The following is a 13995-nucleotide window of genomic DNA, read 5'->3' as shown; positions in this document are numbered from 1 at the left end:
TGATGAGAAATGCTGAATGCCCTCACAGCCAACCTTCTAAGTACCCCACAGAGACAAGCATGGACAAATCTCCTTTTTAGGGAACAAGGAGGTCATAAATTTGACCACTATTGTATGGACAACAAAGAAGGATACTGGGTTACCAGATACCAGGTCCAATTTAAGAGTTTATGTCAGCAGGGCCAGGTGTCCTGTGGGCCGTGGTGGGCTGGCCTTGTGACCAGGATGCTGGTGAGAGACATGGAAAGGGGATGAAAGACCTCCCTTCTCAACAAGGGTTTCTATACCGCAGGCTCCTGGAATTGACTCATTATGAATACTGAAAGCTGAATACTTCAATGGAATAACAACATGTTCCTGATGTATGTCTCACCTGACAAAGCCCAGACAATGGTTTCCTTGTCCACTGAAAGGACCTCAAACTCCAGAAGTCCTGTTACTATTTGGGGGTGGGGCACAGAGTACTACAAAACAGGAATTCCCTGTCCACACAAGTGGAGAGGGACTCTAGTCATGAAAAACTTCCCCCAACCCAATTAGGGCTCCTGGGTAGCCCAGCACTGGTTGGCAATCATGGAGAGTTTGCTGCAGAGCCAGGGGACTTCGTGTTGTGTTGGGTCCCCTCTGGCACAGGGCCTGGCCCAGCCTTGCAGAGGTTAGAGCCCAAAGTTTCTCATTCTCAGACCAATGCTTTTTCTACCAAAGTACACAATCTAGAGTTTAGGAATAATCGTCACAGTCTCCCCAGCCATCAACAACTGAGGAGGAATAGAACAGAATAGAAATGGGTGAGGGGGTCACGAGTGAAGAAATAAGGTCAGTCACCCACCCCCTCACCTCTACGTATAGGACCATTTTGACTGCCATCACCCCTCATCTCCCTTGCTCCCCCCACCTCCCTGCATCACTCCTGGCCCATCTTCCCCTTCATCCTGAAGCAGCTCTGTTCTCTGTCCTGTGCTGTGCTTAGTAGCTCAGTCATGTTGGACTCTTTGTAATCCTGTGGACTGTAGCCCACCAGGCTCCTCTGTCCATGGAATTCTCCAGGCAAGAATACTGGATGGGTTACCATGCCCTCCTCCAGGAGATCTTCCCAACCCAGGGATCAAACCCAGGTCTCCCACATTGCAGGTGGTTTCTTTACCATCTAAGCCAAGACCCAGTAATTAGACTGATTGTGGAATGTGGCTTAGGAATGAGCCCAGGACAGGAAGGCGTTGTCTAGAGAGTCAAACGGCAGACTCAGGATATTTGGAGTCAGCAGAAACAGCCCTACATAGATTAACAGGCCCATCTGGAAAGTAAAAAGTAAAAGCATAGAGAATAAAGACATAAAAATGCCATCACTTAGTCTGGGTCAGGATGCTCCCATGAGTCAATTTTTGGCACCTTCAGAGCTGAGGGAGAAGAAAGAATAACCTGGTAAGGGCCTTCCCAGAGGAGATTGACCCCAGATCCCAATGTCTTTATCAGGACCTCGGTGTCCTACTCCTAAGCCAAATCTTCTCTCAAGAAAAGACTAGGCACCTTACTTTATACTTGAGGGCACATTCTGTCCTTATAGTGACAAGATATTAAGATATTCTAATTTCAGTCTTATCCTTATAGTGAGCTACCAAGTGAAAAATCTTTGTCCCTCAAGGTGAAGAAAACAAAGAGTGGTTTTTCTCAGCCTTTTCAGCACCTTAGTCTATTTCTAACACAGGCCAAAAAAAAAGGAAAAAGAGAAAGTGGTAGAGAAGGAGGTAGAGGAGACAGAGAAGAAAAGATTTCACAGTGGGGGTGGAGGAGGAAGAGAAAAGTAGGAAGACCCATGATTGCTACTAAAGAACTCATCTCTGGTGTTAAAAGACCATATATACCAGTAATGAGGGCACCAGCAACGACAGAAGAGGGGGATGGGGCTTGAACAAAAATGAAGAGCAAGTTGAGGGCTGAGAGCTCATTCACAGAGCTTTCACCAGAGCCCCCAGCCTGAGAGCAGGAAAGAACTTCTGTCCTGAGGTAAAGAGGCCCAATGGGGACCTGGGGCCTGGGAGCGGGGATGGGACAGTCAACAGGACCGGTCAGGCAAGGACAGGCTTCCAGTGAGGTCCCTGGGAAGCCCCATGTCTTAAAATGTTCTTTGCCCTCAAGAGCCTGGGAAGAGAAGTGTTCCTCACGCCCACGAAGCCGGCGTGCTCAATATTCTCCAGGAGGCATTCAGGGGCACTCCCTGTCCTGACAACTTCCTCAAATGGGAAAGAACCACACTGTGTGTTCATGGGAGGGAAAGCCAGGTGAACTCCTTCAAGTAACTGTACCTGTACTGTTACTGTACCAAAGTCTAAACTGTAACTGTACCAAAGTCTAAATTGCTTATGTACTTCTAAGTCCTCCAGGCTCCTTTCTTCTGTTCAGTCTTGAGGAATGAATGACAAAGGGTCATTCTTATCAATAAAAAGGAGACAGTTAGCAGAGGAAAGTTAGCAAGGCTTGAATCAATTCTCCTCTGGATCCCAAGCCTAGCCTGGGAAAAGACACTAGGCTCCATGGAGCTTGGAGCTGGCCCTGTGAGGTGCCTTGCGGGGAGCTCACATCCCAGATGTAGGCTCTATGGGTGATGCAAACAAGGGAGGCTTTGGCCACTGCATGTTTCTGGCAGAGTAAACCTGGAAATTCCAGGGTGAAGATATTGGTTTGGAGATAGTTCTTCCCAAGTTCCAGAGTTATGCACTTTAGTGGGAAGACCCTTCACCTAGGAATCAGGAGACCTGGTTGCCTCAGTTTCCCCACAGGCAAAATAAGGAGCCTGTCCTGCAGGACCTCTTAACTGGGGAGTACATGGATTCACTCATGAGATAGTGAATTAGGGAGAAATGTTACATCTTTATCTTCACCAGTCTCTAGTTGAAAGTTAGCATTTGCTTCCATTATGAAGGTAGGCAACAAACCACATTAGAATTTGCAATCAATAGAAATTACAGTTATTTACAAATCTCTTCAGGCTTGTCGCAGATTTTTTAATATGTCATATATGCTCATCACTTCTGTGAAATTACAATTGTTTATTTAGACTGATGCTACTTCTAAAGAAGCCCATACACCACTCTATCACACATTCTTCTAATGTTTGGACAACTGTTTTTATATAACTTGTTTCCTTTGTTATTCTATATATTATGAATTTTTAAACGTTATTTTGAGAAGATGATCCACAGGCTTCACCAGACAACAGAAGTGTTCATAGCGCATTTATGTAAAGGTTGAGAAGGCCTCTGCTCTAGTGTGTCGAGAGGGGTCAGAGTGGGAGGCCTGAGAAAGCAGACAAGTGATCCAAGGGTCTCCTGCCTGAACTTTGGCTGACTTACAACTCTGCCTCTACTCTAAGGAAGTTGTAGTGACTGATGAAATCCTGTCTCTGGGCCTCAAGCATTTTTTTCAATGTTGTGGGAGATCTGCAAACAGAGGTGTTTGTGAAGTGGATTGCTAACCTTCCAGCTCCTCTGAGAGGCTAGGTCTGGGCTTTGATAGAGGAGAGAATGGAGCCTCTTCCTTACAATCTTGTCCCCACCAGTAACAGTCCACATATCCCAGAAAACCCTGGGTACAGCTTCACGTGCCATTTAATCATCACATTCCCATGATGCAGCTTGAAACACAAAAGGAACGTGAGCCTGATTTAGAAACGTGCCTTCCATCACAGAAAGCTTGCGTCTGAATCCAAGACTCAGTGGTCTCCCATTTGAAAAGGTCAGGGAAAGGAGTCCATGCCCTGCTGGCTGTGGCTGAGTCACTCCATACTGACAGTCCACAGGCCCTAGGCAGCCAAGGGAGTTCAGGAAACCCCGAGAAAAGGCCAAAAGGTGAGAGTGCCAGTCTGGTGCCAACCTAGTCAGCATCCATGTCTTTGCCCACTCTGCTCTATGAGGGAGATAAGACTTGTCCCCACACAGGTGGTGGACCCAGAATGTCCCAACTTCCCGCCCCACCACTTTTCTTGCTATTTAGTGCCAGCTGCAACTCTAGTACAGGCTGTGACCCCAGGACCCATCAGACCCGGAATTGCATACCCCTACCCTAGACCTCTGCCTCTAGGTTTTCCTGGGTGAACCCGCAAGCTCCACCCCGCGCCCGGCTCAGGAAGCCGAAGCCTGGGTTCAGGAAGACTTCAACCGGAAGGCAGCGCCCTCTAGCGGTCAGAGTGCAGAACCAGCAGGGCTCTGCCTCCATCACACCAAGATGTTCACAAGCACCAAGGTGACTTACTCCAAGAGCATCCTTGTCCCACGGACCCCGCCTACCCACAGCCTTCCATAACGGCCCATGACAGACTTACACGCTCTGCTCCAGCTCGGCCCTAGGCACCACGAAGCCCGGTGACTCTTGTATCAGCTCCTGCAAGCTTGCCAGACTTGTCTGCCGCTCTCTTCTTGGAAGCAGCCCCTACACTGCCCCCTCCTGTCCCGCTGCACCAGTCCCTTAGGAAACGCGCCTGGAAAAGGGATAGGACCTTCTCAGTTTCTCACAGCTAGCTAGTGCAGAGCCAGGTGTTTATTCATTAAGTCCTGTTGGACTCTTTTGTGACCTCATGGATAGTAGCCTCCCAGGCTTCCCTGTCTGTGGGAGGGGAGGGGGCAGTATTCTCCCTGTCATAGGCAACAATACTGCAGTAGGTTGCCATTTTCTTCTCCAGGGGATCTTCCCAACCCAGGGATCGAACCTCTGTCTCCTGCATTGTCAGGGAGATTCTCTACCACTGAGCCACCAGGAAAGCCCAGTGCAGAGCCAGGTCTGGAAGCCAAATCTCCCCTAGTCCACTCACCATGTACCCATAAGGCACCAGCAAACATCTATCAAGCCCTAATTCCACTGTCACCTTGAAGCCTTTCCAGATCCCTCATCTAGAACTTCTCCTTCCCTATTCCTTGATACACTTTACAACCTTATTATTGTTATCAGAGTCCCTTGTGTTGCAGCTGTTCCTGAATGGCTGGATGGGTGGGAGAAAAGAGGCAAAGAAAATTCCAAGAGAAAGACGTCATAACTTAGGAGTTAGAATCCTTGCTCCCCTATTTAGAAGCTGTGATTTTAAAGTGGTCACAATGCCTCTCTAAGCCTCCATGTGCTTTAGCTCAAATGACAAATTTTTAAATAACCATAATACCTCAGTGTTTGATAAGAACCAAATACAGGACTTCCCTGGTGGTCTAAGAGGTTAAGAATCCACCTGCCAATTCATGGGGCATGGGTTCAACTCCGGGTTCAAGAAGATTCCACAGGCTGTGGAGCAACTAAGCCCCTTCACCACAACTACCAAAGCCTGTACACCTAGAGCCAGTGCTCAGCAACAAGAGAAGCCACCACAATGAGAAGCCCACACATCACAAGTAGAAAAAGCCCACATAAAGCAACGAAGACCCAGCGCAGCCAAAAATTTTTTAATTTTTTAAATGTAAAGTTAACAAAAAAGAACTAAACACAGTCATGTATGTGTATGTGCTTGAGACACTGTAAATTGTCTCAAATGTGAGGAACCATTAAAAACATAATCATGGTTAACATTTTTTGAGCCCTTACTCTATGCCAGGTGCTATAATATGTAGTTTACACAGGCTGCTTTGTTTAACCCACACAACAAATCTGGGAAGAGAATATTATTATCACCATCAGATCAATAAACTGATTTTCAGAAAGGTTTAAAAACTTGCCCAGCATTATACAGCTAATAATTGTCCAAGCTAGATCACAAAGCTGTCCTGATTCTACAGGTTGCATTTAACCACTAAAATAGTCTGTCTCTGCGTTTTAGTTACCTTTCTGTGACCTGTGTTGCCTGACACATCATGGGTGTTCAGGTTTGTCAAAGGTATTCATTTATCAAGGACTTAGTGTAGTGCCTGTCCCAGGAGCCTAAGAAACTTACTTGTCACACAAGTAAATTTTGGGATCAAGAGTTGGACACAAGCTGCTGGACTTAACCACATCCTTTGGTGGAAAGAATCACTGCAGTCCTCTTTATCTTTCTTTTCCAATCAGATAATGCTTGGTAATGAGACACAATGGGCTACCTTGGTGGCTCAGTAGTAAAGAATCCACCTGCGGGCCCAGCTTTCATCCCTGGGTTCAGGAAGATCCCCTGGATAAGGGAATGGCTTCCCACTCCAGTATTCTTGCCTGGAGAATTCCATGGACAGAGGAGCCTGGTGGGCTATAGTCCATAGGGTCCCAAAGAGTCATAACTGAATGACTAACAACATTACATTTTTAATATCCTGCTGAATTGGTTTGTTATCTTTTCTTTTGTATTTCCATGTGAATATTTAGTACTTTCACATGAACAAGTGACATTGGTCTGTGGACCTTTATATGCTTTCTTTTAGGATTAGCAAGTGAAAAGTGAAAGTGTTAGTAACTCAATTGTGTCCAGCTCTTTGCCATCTCATGGATTGTAGCCTGCCAGGCTCCTCTGTCCATGGAGTCCTCCAGACAAGGGAATGGGTTGCCATTTCCTTCTCCAGGGGATATTCCCCACCCAGGAATCAAACCCAGGTCTCGTGCATTACAGGTGGATTCTTTACCATCTGAGCCACCAAGGAAGGTATTAGTAAAAAGAAATGAGATTTCTTCCTTTTTCTATGCTGCCAATTTGAATAGCATCGGAATCCAGAGTAGTGCTTTCTGAAAAGATAGTTTAGTTCAGTTGTTCAGTCATGTCTGACTCTGCAACCCCATGAATTGCAGCACGCCAGGCCTCCCTGGTGGAGAGGTCTGACACAATGTGGTCCACTGGAGAAGGGAATGGCAAACCACTTCAGTATTCTTGCCTTGAGAACCCCATGAACAGTATGAAAAGGCAAAATGATAGGATACTGAAAGAGGAACTCCCCAGGCCAGTAGGTGCCCAATATGCTACTGGAGATCAGTGGAGAAATAACTCCAGAAAGAATGAAGGGATGGAGCCAAAGCAAAAAGAATACCCACTTGTGGATGTGACTGGTGATAGAAGCAAGGTCAGATGCTGTAAAGAGCAATATTGCATAGGAACCTGGAATGTCAGGTCCATGAATCAAGGCAAATTGGAAGTGGTCAAACAGGAGATGGCAAGAGTGAACATCGACATTCTAGGAATCAGTGAACTAAAATGGACTGGAATGGGTGAATTTAACTCAGATGACCATTATATCTACTACTGCGGGCAGGAATCCCTTAGGAGAAATGGAGTAGCCATCATGGTCAACAAAAGAGTACAAAATTCAGTACTTGGATGCAATCTCAAAAATGACAGAATGATCTTTGTTCATTTCCAAGGCAAATCATTCAATATCACAGTAATCCAAGTCTATGCCCCAACCAGTAACGCTGAAGAAGCTGAAGTTGAACGGTTCTATGAAGACCTATAAGACCTTTTAGAACTAACACCCAAAAAAGATGTCCTTTTCATTATAGGGGACTGGAATGCAAAAGTAGGAAGTCAAGAAACACCTGGAGTAACAGGCAAATTTGGCCTTGGAATACGGAATGAAGCAGGTCAAAGAGTTTTGCCAAGAAAACGCACTGGTCATAGCAAACACCCTCTTCCAACAACACAAGAGAAGACTCTACACATGGACATCACCAGATGGTCAACACCAAAATCAGACTGATTATATTCTTTGCAGCCAAAGATGGAGAAGCTCTATACAGTCAACAAAAACAAGACCAGGAGCTGACTGTGGCTCAGATCATGAACTCCTTATTGCCAAATGCAGAGTTAAATTGAAGAAAGTAGGGAAAACCACTAGACCATTCAGGTATGACCTAAATGAAATCCCTTATGATTATATAGTGGAAGTGAAAAATAGATTTAAGGGACCAGATCTGATAGATAGAGTGCCTGATGAACCATGGACAGAGGTTCGTGACATTGTACAGGAGACAGGGATCAAGACCATCCCCATGGAAAAGAAATGCAAAAAGCAAAATGGCTGTCTGAGGAGGCCTTACAAACAGCTGTGAAAAGAAGAGACGTGAAAAGCAAAGGAGAAAAGGAAAGATATAAGCATCTGAATGCAGAGTTCCAAAGAATAGCAAGGACAGATAAGAAAGCCTTCCTCACGATCAATGCAAAGAAATAGAGAAAACAACAGAATGGGAAAGACTAGAGATCTCTTCAAGAAAATTAGAGATACCAAGGGAATATTTCATGCAAAGATGGGCTCGATAAAGGACAGAAATGGTATGGATCTAACAGAAGCAGAAGATATTAAGAAGAGGTGGCAAGAATACACAGAAGAACTGTACAAAAAAGATCTTCACGACCAAGATAAACACGATGGTGTGATCACTCACCTAGAGCAGACATCCTGGAATGTGAAGTCAAGTGGGCCTTAGAAAGCATCACTACGAACAAAGCTAGTGGAGGTGATGGAATTCCAGTGGAGCTATTTCAAATCCTGAAAGATGATGCTGTGAAAGTGCTGCACTCAATATGCCAGCAAATTTGGAAAACTCAGCAGTGGCCACAGGACTGGAAAAGGTCAGTTTTCATTCCAATCCCAAGGAAAGGCAATACCAAAGAATGCTCAGACTACCACACAATTGCACTCATCTCACACACTAGTAAAGTAATGCTCAAAATTCTCCAAGCCAGGCTTCAGCAATACGTGAACCATGAACTTCCAGATGTTCAAGCTGGTTTTAGAAAAGGCAGAGGAACCAGAGATCAAATTGCCAACATCCGCTGGATCGTGGAAGAAGCAAGAGAGTTCCAGAAAAACATCTATTTCTGTTTTATTGACTATGCCAAAGCCTTTGACTGTGTGGATCACAATAAACTGTAGAAAATTCTGAAAGAGATGGGAATACCAGACCACCTGACCTGCCTCTTGAGAAATTTGTATGCAGGTCAGGAAGCAACAGTTAGAACTGGACATGGAACAACAGACTGGTTCCAAATAGGAAAAGGAGTACGTCAAGACTGTATATTGTCACCCTGCTTATTTAATTTATATGCAGAGTACATCATGAGAAATGCTGGGCTGGAAGAAGCACAAGCTGGAATCAAGATTGCCTTGAGAAATATCAATAATCACAGATATGCAGACGGCAGCACCCTTATGGCGGAAAGTGAAGAGGACCTAAAAAGTCTCTTGATGAAAGTGAAAGAGGACAGTGAAAAGTTGGCTTAAAGTTCAACATTCAGAAAACTAAGATCATGGCATCTGGCCCCATCACTTCATGGGAAATAGATGGAGAAAACAGTGGAAACAGTGGCAGACTTTATTTTTGGGGGCTCCAAAATCACTGCAGATGGTGACTGCAGCCATGAAATTAAAAGATCCTTACTCCCTGGAAGGAAAGTTATGACCAACCTAGATAGCATATTCAAAAGCAGAGACATCACTTTGCCAACAAAGGTCCATCTAGTCAAGGCTATGGTTTTTCCAGTGGTTGTGTATGGATGTGAGAGTTGGACTGTGAAGAAGGCTGAGCGCCGAAGAATTGATGTTTTTGAACTGTGGTGTTGGAGAAGACTCTTGAGAGTCCCTTGGACTGCAAGGAGATCCAACCAGTCCATTCTGAAGGAGATCAGCCCTGGGATTTCTTTGGAGGACTGATGCTAAAGCTGGAACTCCAGTACTTTGGCCACCTCATGTGAAGAGTTGACTCATTGGAAAAGACTCTGATGCTGGGAGGGACTAGGGGCAAGAGGAGAATGGACGCCAGAGGATGAGATGGCTGGATGGCATCACTGACTTGATGGACGTGAGTCTGAGTGAACTCCGGGAGTTGGTGATGGACAGGGAGGCCTGGCATGCTGCAATTCATGGGGTCGCAAAGAGTTGGACACAACTGAGTGACTGAACTGAACTGAACTTGGCTACATCATGATAAGGGTAGGACAGTGAGCAGGTACTAGACTTTGAAGAAATTTCACCAGTGAGTATTATTTCACTGTCATCTCATTTTTTACTGCATATCCTCAAGAGCCAAAGGCCTGATATGAACATCCCATTAGTCCAATTCCATCTTTCAGAGGGTGGGAAAAAGGTGTATCTGGTCTTTTGGGCTTCTGGAAGGAAATCGGGGCTCTGCCTTCTACCAACACTCTCACAGGGAGATAATGAGGGGAGAAAGGAGGATGAAGCTGGTTCCATCAAAAGATACTATTGAGTGGCCAGAAGAATGACAAACACCCACTACATGGAATCACTGAAATCTTTCAACTGGGGAGAAAGCCAGGTTCAAATCTGTGTGTTAGTTTTTTCAATATTTAGAAGTAGGCAGCCTCCTCACTTACAAATGGGGAAATAAAGTTCAGGAGAGGACCTGAGACAAGCCAAGGAAACAGTCATCAAGAGTTGAAATCAGGAAACCATAAACAAAATGAAAAGACAATGTATAGAATGAAAGAAAATATTTGTAACTGATGTGGCTGACAAGGGATTCATCTCCAAAATATACAACTCACATAGCTCAATTTAACAAACAAACAAAATACCCAATCAAAAAATGGATGGAAAATCTAAATAGACATTTCTCCAAGGAAGACATACAGATGGCCAAAAGGCACATGAAAAGATGTTCAATGTTACTAATTAGTAGAGAAAGGCAAATCAAAACCACAATGAGGTATCACCCACACCAGTCAGAATGGGCATCATGAAAAAAATCTACAAAAATAAGTGCTGGAGATGGTGTGGAGTAAAGGGAACCCTCCTACACTGTTTGTGGGAATATAAATTGGTACAATTGTTATGAACAACAGTATGAAAAGTCCTTAAAACATTAAACACTGAACTACTATATGATCCAGTGCCGGGAGCCACCACGGGAGATCCCACCCATGACAAAGGTCATGCAGAGAGAACCTGACAGGCAAAGGCGGATCAGGCCTCGAGGGATTCCCTGGATCTGCTCGAGCATCTACCTCAAAACCAGAATCTGTCTGTCTTACTATTTTGTGCCTTTCACCAACTCTTCTGACATTAACAGGGGGTGTGGTGTTGGAGAAGACTCTTGAGAGTCCCTTGGACTGCAAGGAGATCCAACCAGTCCATTCTGAAGGAGATCAGCCCAGGGATTTCTTTGGAAGGAATGATGCTGAAGCTGAAACTCCAGAACTTTGGCTACCTCGTGCGAAGAGTTGACTCATTGGAAAAGACTCTGATGCTGGGAGGGGTTGGGGGCAGGAGGAGAAGGGGACGACAGAGGATGAGATGGCTGGATGGCATCACTAACTCGATGGACCTGAGTCTGGGTGAACTCCGGGAGTTGGTGATGGACAGGGAGGCCTGGTGTGCTGCGATTCATAAGGTCGCAAAGAGTTGGACACAACTGAGCAACTGAACTGAACTGAACTGATCCTCGACCACCTTTCTCTGGAAAAGGTCAACTTAGGGCTTTAGTTAATAAGTCTCCTGGGTATGATAGGACTGTTTCAATTCAAACCCCTCTGATGGCTTTCTAGCTTGCCTGACAGGTTTTTCACAGCCTCCCAACCGTGAGAGACATGGAAAGCCTAAAACATTCTAAAAATATAGAGCCTTTCAAAGAGTTAAAAACTATTAGAGTAGTGCTGGTGTAGGATTTCATTGTTGAGCCAATGCTTGCTGCCAAGTTCCCATATCCCTTATCCACTGTGCACCTGGGAGTACATTAGTTAACATAGTTGGAATGTGAGAAAAACAAGTAGTAGCCTTGGAATTAACCACATCAGACCTTTGAGCTATTTTTCCCCAAATAAAATAAACTCACAACTCTCACAATTGTGCATTTTTTTAAAGTCAACACAGAGAAAGACAAATACTATATGATATCACTTGTATGTGGAATTTAAAAATAAAAATGGTACAAATGAACTTTTTTTGATGGTTAAAGGCAATTAATAAAGCATTCAATATTTACTCTTGATATCTTGAAAATTCAATAAAATACAAATAAACATATATACCTTAACATAATAAAATACTTAGCACAATACTTAATACAATTGAAGAATCCCCCATTAATCTAAGGAAAAAGACAGGACTCATTATCACCACTATTTAATATTTTCTGAAGATATTAGCCAACACAATTAGACAGGAAAAAGAAATCATAAATGTAAAACTAGAAAATGAAGTCATTATCACTGTTTACAAGTAAGATGATTATATGACTAGAAAAGCCAAGACAGTCAACTGAAAAATGATTAAAAACAATTATAGAATTGAGTAAGAGACAGTAACTAGGTATGAAATTAATATATAATCATCAATAGTCTTTCAGGTGTGGAAAACACTGAAGAGATAAAAGATATAGTGAATGATAACAAAATTAAAATGACAAACATAAAGCATACAGTGGGGAAAAGATAATATTTTCAATAGTGACATAAAATATAAAATACTAAGAAATAAACTTAAGAAATGGACAAGACCTTTATTTTAAAAACTATTAAAAATGTCTGAGACACACATATCAAAACACAAGACTTTTAAAAATGGTAAGGAATATCATGCTCTTGGATGAAATATAATCAATGTCACTGGAAGCAACCTAGATGTCCATTGACAGAGGAATGGATAAAGAAGATGTCATATGTATACACAATGGAATATTATTCAGGCATTAAAAAGGATGAAATAATGCCATTTACAGCAACATGGATGGACAAGGACATCAACCCTATAGGAGATGAGCAATTTCACAGAAAGGGATAAACAAATGTCTCTTGAATATATAAAAATGTGCTTTACCTAGGTCATGAAAAGATAACTGTAAGTTAAAATGTATGAAGACCATTTTTCACTTCTCAAATTATCACTATGCTGTTGGCATGGGTATGAGGAAGCATTTCATATGTTTCTGGTGGAAAGTTATGCTGGTGCAACCTCTGTGGAGGACAATATGGCAACTTTCTCAAAATTGCAAACGCATATACCCTTTGACCAGCAATGCCATTTCTAGAGATTCATCATTAACAAAATAATGCACGTACAAGGTAGGGTTTAGGAAACCTCCATCAGACTAACCAAGCGAGGTTGCTGCCAGAAGCAGGGAGATGGTCTTGGATCTCTGTCAGGCCTTGTGTAGGAGATCCCCTTGTGCTTTCAGGAAAAGTGAGGCCAAGGACACCAGCAGAGCCAACATCTGCTATTCCTGGGGCTGCTGACAACATGCAAGATGCGGATGGAGAGGCTGCTGTGCCCTACCCATTCTTCTGGCAATTGTGGACATCTAGCTTTGTGGTGAGCACAGCCCATCCAAAGATCCCTAGAGCAGAGACAGTCAATAGGGAGAATCCTGGGTTCATGAGGGATGGAACCCATAATTTTTTTTTTTATGGTGGGGAAGAAAAGGACCCATTTTTCCTGACACTAATGAAAGGGTGAAAAATATATTTATTTTTCTTTTTTTTTAAAGAACTAATACTATTGCCCTTCCCATCAGACATCTGCCTCTACTATATGTTGCAAAAAAGCCTGGTAATCTGGCCTTTAGGCTCTCATATACTATAAATTTATAAAATCCAGGTTTGATATCCAGATACTCCAGTATCTGTCAACTTTCAGTTCAGTTCAGTTGCTCAGTCGTTTCCAACTCTTTGTGACCCCATGAATCGCAGCACGCCAGGCCTCCCTGTCCATCACCAACTCCTGGAGTTCACTCAGACTCACGTCCATCGAGTCAGTGATGCCATCCAGCCATCTCATCCTCTGGCGTCCCCTTCTCCTCTTGCCCTCAATCCCTCCCAGCATCAGAGTCTTTTCCAATGAGTCAACTCTTCGCATGAGGTGGCCAAAGTACTGGAGTTTCAGCTTTAGCATCATTCCTTCCAAAGAAATCCCTGGGCTGATCTCCTTCAGAATGGACTGGTTGGATCTCCTTGTAGACCAAGGGACTCTCAAGAGTCTTCTCCAACACCACAGTTCAAAAGCATCAATTCTTCAGCACTCAGCCTTCTTCACAGTCCAACTCTCACATCCATACACAACCACTGGAAAAACCATAGCCTTGACTAGACGAACCTTTGTTGGCAAAGGAATGTCT

The sequence above is a fragment of the Bos javanicus genome, chromosome 3, assembly GCF_032452875.1.
Source record: "Bos javanicus breed banteng chromosome 3, ARS-OSU_banteng_1.0, whole genome shotgun sequence".
NCBI classification, from domain to species: domain Eukaryota; kingdom Metazoa; phylum Chordata; class Mammalia; order Artiodactyla; family Bovidae; genus Bos; species Bos javanicus.
Note: the sequence above shows the minus strand (reverse complement) of the source record.